Genomic DNA, 5848 nt, shown 5'->3' with positions numbered 1-5848 from the left:
CGTCAGCCACGAGGTTTTATGTGCGCGAGCGTGTGTGTGTGTGCTTCAGTAGATGCCGGCATATTCGTTCCAGGAAAAAATATTGGTACAAGAAACGAAGCAGCCAGACAGAAAGACAAAAGGCTTTGTTTGCGAGTAGTGTGTGTTTAATTATTTCTTAGAAAATGGTGTCATTGTAATGAAATTCGTTTGTGATGTGTGCGGGCATGTTTGGCTATTCAACAGATCCGATGCGAGGCCACCGGTTGATTGTGTGTGGCTCGGATATTTCTTTTGGCGCGGATCGCGGTCTCGTGCTCCGGTGAAATAAAATTGTGTGTATTAGGTTAGTTGAGAGTAGTGTCCAGATGAAATTTACCGAACGAAAATGTGGTTTAACTTATAGGAATTACGTTTTACCGGTAAGATAACCATGCCGGGCATTATAACATTATGAGTCTCATTTTTATTTATGTTTAGCCTGTTCCATGCCTTCAATTGGCTAGCAAGGTTGCCTCTTAAAGAATCTATGGGAACTTAGGTGACTAGCATTTTCTGCCTTAAATGCTTCATTATTATGTCGAGGTAAGTTGTGCAAACCGTGATGGTGTTTCAATTTCTTTTGGATTAATATTGATTCTTCTTTTATAGCACTGGCCGATTGATTGCATTTTTATTGAGGTACTGTGATCGATGAAACATTTCAGTTTAAGTTTTATAGCATGGTGATTTATAGCATGATATTTTTTCAACAGAAATCGACGAAGTGAATGCCTGAAGGTTGTGGACGAAGTACTTACAGCAAGTATTTAATGATGTCTTGCATTTAATCATGGAACAATTATAAAAGTAAGTCCTTTTTTCGATTTGGGGTTGGAAAACCTTCATCGGCACCTATAGGAGGTCGCCAATTTCAATTCATCCGTTTTTCTAGCGACAGAAAGGGGTTCATAGGTATGGGCCGACTGTTTGGAAGCTGGCATTCATCCGTCTTCAAGAGTAGAACAGTTTCCCAGAGTAGAATCACAGGCAGTTATTCTATATACACGCACCAACCGAGCTTGGATTTATCGGTTATTGGTGCCTAATTTCGATCCAAACGTGTTCTCCATCTAGCGAGCAGATTGGCGTGCTCTAGTCCGATGAGCAGTCCCGGTTTAACGTTTTTGTAAAATTTAATCAGAAGACCAGCAAGGTGTGGAAACTGTTCAGATAGCTGTTCGTAGTCCATCGAGTGAGCCGGTATCTCCAGGTTACTCACAGTTCTCACATTTCTAAAATGGTAGCCTCGTTTATCTTGTCCTTGAATTTCCACGCTAACTCGCCGCGAGCCCTCTTCTTTTCTAAGGCCTGACTCATTCGCTATCTGGTCGTCCAATAGCGTCACAGGCAACATCTAAAGCCTTGAAACTGGTGAAATTTGCAATATAATGGTTTGATACACTGCAATGGAAGCATCGTCTGTCATCACTCGTTCGATCTGTTTTTTTCCACGTAGGCGTGCAGTCTTTCATTTTGATTCGGCCTCTCTTGCCGCGACTGTCTCTCCACTCCATAAAACTCCGATGCCAACTCAACATGTTTCGTCAGAAATTGGTTGAGCGTGCCATCTGTGACTTCCTTGTAATCCTGTTTGTATTTCAACCGTTGCAGCTTCATGCTCGTGGGTAATTTTGCTGTTAGTTCTTGTATCAGCATCGGGTTTTGTAGGTGCTGCTTTTGTTTGGCCGCTATCATGTGCTCCTTCAAGTTCTGCGCTGCCAGGCCGTATGTGATGATGGAGGACTTTCTTTATTTTAGTCAACAGCGCGTTCAGGAGAATTTCAGGCCTTCCAAATAGCTTTTCCAGCGTTGCCATTACTGATGGCACTGTTGTCGGCAATCATAATCTACCGCTTATAAGGCATCGTTGTAAGCGAACCAAACTCTCTGCTCGTGTGTACCCACACTCTTTTGTACTGTTGGTATATGCACTGTGGAATATCAGCCATTCCTCTTGCCGGCCGTTAAATTTGGGCAATTCTTTATCCATCATTTTCCTCGCCGCTGCCTGTGCCTTTGTTGGTCCAATCAACAGTTCGGCTTACGCTTCGCACCTACCGCTTCACCGGATTTCTTCTTGAGGAACATCGAGCTCGTGTTCTTCTTCCGCAAGTTTGAGCATGATCGCGGCTCTTTGGTTTCAGGATGAAGCAAAAGAGGCGACAGAGTGACTCGTTTTTCTCACCCTTTGAAACACCATCCTCTTGCGACCGTTTGCACATGGCTTTCTGCACCTTCTGCGACACGTCTATTCACATCTATATTCTGCCTGTATGCCTGCCTGACGTCGACCGCCGCGCTACTGCCTATTATTACCGAGGGCCGCACGTCCTAATTAACTGTTGCGGAATTGGAATGGTTCTTTTATTAATTCTTGCAATGGTTCGGGGAATGGTATACCAGGTCTACCAATATGAAATGAGCCGTTTTGTGTGAACACAGAAACGCTTTTTTTATTATGGATCGGCAAATCGTATTTTATTCAAAGTACTGTCCATTGTTGGTGACACATTTCATCCATCTTTCAGATAGTTTATGTATTCCTCGACAAAAAAATTGTTGATCTTTTGATCCAAACCAGTCAGCGACCCAAATTTTGTCCTCCTCATAGCACTTGAAGTGCTGCTCACCCAACGCGTATGCCATAGATAAAAATAAATGATAATCGGAAGATGCCAAGTCTGGTGAATACGGCGGGTGGGGTAGCAGCTGCCAACCAAGTTCCTTTACGATATCCTGAACAGCTGTTTGCTGTTTTTACTGCGGCTTTGCGTACCACACCGTCGCGAGAAGCTTTAGTCTTTGGACCACGATTCCACACGGCCACCAGTTTCTGGGATGATTTTCATCTACGATAAGCACAGGATCACCAACCTGTATTGCGCGGACATTAGTGAACCATTTCGTTGGTTTACGGATGGTCGGCAAGTATTACCGAATCCACCGTTCCCAGAGCAGATTGTTGTGTCGCTGCGCTTTTTTTCATGTGTTTTTTTTTAGGTTTGCGGTGTCTGCCTGGTAATATTAGTGGCTTCACTCCCGAAGAGGAGGAACCCAAGAGGAAGTGGTTAGGAGTGAGTGGGGCCTCGTCGTCCCTGTCTAATGGTACGTGTGTTTCTAATTGTTTGCCCTAGGCTATACAATTGTGCTACTTACAGGCTATAGCTTATATACTAAGGGAGGGTAGAGCGTGTTAGACGGGAGTGGAAGGAGGAGATTCGGAGGTGGAAATCGAACAGAACACGAACGGCATTGAACTCCTCTAGTGCTCGGAAAAGAGGATTATTAGACACGAAGCGGGTCCGGCGGGGATGAGAAATGGAGGTCTGTCACGGGAGCGTAGAAAGGGAGTGCGGAAAGAAGAGAGGGGGCGTCGGTGTTGTGGAGGAGGAGGTTGGCAATGAAGAGGGACTGGGCATGCGAATGGCGGGATGCGATAGTGGGTAGGCCAATCATACGACAGCGCATGTCGTAAGGTGGCATTGTCAGGTAGGAGCCACCGAGAAGTCGGCGGGCTATCATCGCTGTAAAGGTCCGCTGGACCCCCTCCAACCTGCCCATAGCGGACGCCGTGGAGGGTGACCAGACCACGCAGGCATACTCGAGGATCGACCGAACCCAGCAGCAGCAATAACGAGCCCTCAGGCACCCAGGGTCCCGAATGTCGGATGACATCCGGTAGATGAGGCTGTTGCCGATAGTAATTGAGACCGCCGCGGAGTTGTATTTTTAATTCGCTTTATTTAGTTCACTTGCCTCACAAGCGAATAAAATTATACGTACTCAGTACGGCCGGCAAATCTGATCTGGTCCTAGTTGGTTTCGGTTCCCGTTATCTGCTCGAAAATGCTGTCAGTTGGCACCGGTGAAGGGGGTACGCCACTATTTACAACAGAGGCCGAGGATCCTACTGGCTTTTGCAACTGTAACCTCAATGTGAAGGGAGACATGAAGGTCAGAGGCAAGACATACGCCGAGGTCCTCGATCGAGGATACTCGAGGAAGAGGAGAGTTTAGGTGCGAGTAATCCCAGGAGTGGGGGAAACCGCGAGCGCGAAAAGAAGAGGATGTAGCACTTGTGCGGTGACAGACAGAGGCCTTTGGATACACATCAATCAGCAAATGCATCAATAGCTCTCTGGAGGGATAGGGCGTCATCAGGACAGGAGACCGGAGGGAAGAAGTTGACGTCGACGGCATACATAAGGTAGCCTTCGGGAGGGAGAACAGCGGAACAGTCGTTTATGAACATTGAAAAGAGGAGGGGACTCAAGACGCTGCCTTGAGGGACCCCAGATGGGATGGGAAACGAAAGGGAAGTGGAGGAGGGTTTCCCCCGGAAAGGAAGGATTTAATCCAGGACAGGACAGGATCACGCACGCCCATCTGCTGGAGCTTAGCAACCAGCAAACTGTGTGAGGATGCAGTCGAACGCGGCACTAAAGTCTGTGTAGACTACATCCACCTGAGAGCCAGAAGCGACAGCAAGGTAGATGCGCTGCATGAGCGACAGGAGGTTAGTCGTAGTAGATAAATGGGCTCGCGTTGAAGTAAGGGCCGGTTCGTCGAGCCACCAGGTGGAAGCCAAAAGCCGAATGGTAGTCATCTTCGGGGGCGAGCACGGTTACCGCAGCTTGAACCGCTACGTGCTCAGCGAAGTCCCTGGTGTCCGTGAAGATCAGGTTGAGCTGCCGGTCGAACTTGTTATGGATCCCAGGCTCTCCACGATACGGTCGCCACACTCGTTGAGTCGCTCGAGATGTGATCCGGATGAGCTACGATCGGGAGGGATATATAGTGCCCCGATGTAGGTCGAGTGCGATCCGAACCAGATGCGCACCCAGACGAGCTCGAGTGACCTGTCAGTGAGGCACACAGAGGACGAGCGCATGCGATGAGTACCCCTCCGCCACGGGAGCGAGTGCTATTGCTAGCGGAGCAATCGCACCGATAGACGGAGAAGCAGTCGTCAAACACTATGGCGGACGGGATGTCATCTGTGAGCCACGTTTCGGTGAGCACGATTAAGTCGCAACCGATCGTTCTGGTAATAAAGTGCCAGGGGTTGAGAGGTTCTTGTGTTCTGGTTGAATATCGTGCCGTGATGTGCGCATGGAGATGGTGTTGCGATAGCAAACGCATTACGGCGCTATGCTTAAGAGCCCCAAGCTCGGCCGGGGCCTGGTGTGGCCGAGCATTAATTGTCGCGTCAGTTGTCCTTATATCTTCCGCCAATATATCTTCCGTGCAGGTGGGTTTAAACCACCCCGACAGATACAGCCAAAACCTTGGCGAAACCAGGCAGTTCAGAATGTCACTGTGGGCAGGTATAGAACCGGAGCCAAACTGTATATTCTGCGTGTGTGTGTTGTGTGAGAGTGGAGAGGTAGTAGCTGCAGTCGAGGTCATGTTGAGTAGTGTGTGATGTACATCCGAGGGAGAGCCATCAATAGGGGAGGTAGCGGTGCATGCCCCTAGCTGGCCGGTTAGAGACAACATGCTGGATTAAGGTGCTCAAACGACGCGATCCGTGGGCAAAGTCTGCTTCAGTGCAGACTCGGGCAGGCTGCGTTGCAGTTACTTGTGTTTGTGTGAGCACGTCCCCAATACCCCTCTCCCAAGCTGGCAACATGCTGGTATGAGTTAGAGTTGAATCCTCCTTTGTGGAACTATTAGTGGCTTTGGTCAGAGTGTGTGCGGGGTGAGAGAGTGGATCCTCAGCTGTGGCACTATTGAAAGCACTCCGCACGGGCGTAATGGTATTCGTGATCGCACTGGGCTCCTCTGGTGCCATCTCCGCTTCGATCAGCACGTTTCGGAGAATTGA

At 48.6% G+C, this 5848-nt stretch overlaps 1 long non-coding RNA gene across 1 annotated transcript; it reads left to right on the top strand.

The window, feature by feature from the left end:
* Positions 1–472: 472 nt before the first annotated feature.
* On the top strand, positions 473–3909 carry LOC125948746 (uncharacterized). The gene is made up of 3 exons (XR_007468609.1): positions 473–564; positions 631–660; positions 735–3909. It is a non-coding gene; the product is annotated as an uncharacterized LOC125948746 (long non-coding RNA).
* Positions 3910–5848: the final 1939 nt, after the last annotated feature.

This window comes from Anopheles darlingi, chromosome 2 (genome assembly GCF_943734745.1).
Source record: "Anopheles darlingi chromosome 2, idAnoDarlMG_H_01, whole genome shotgun sequence".
NCBI lineage: Eukaryota > Metazoa > Arthropoda > Insecta > Diptera > Culicidae > Anopheles > Anopheles darlingi.
This window is presented reverse-complemented; position numbering and strand designations above follow the sequence as displayed.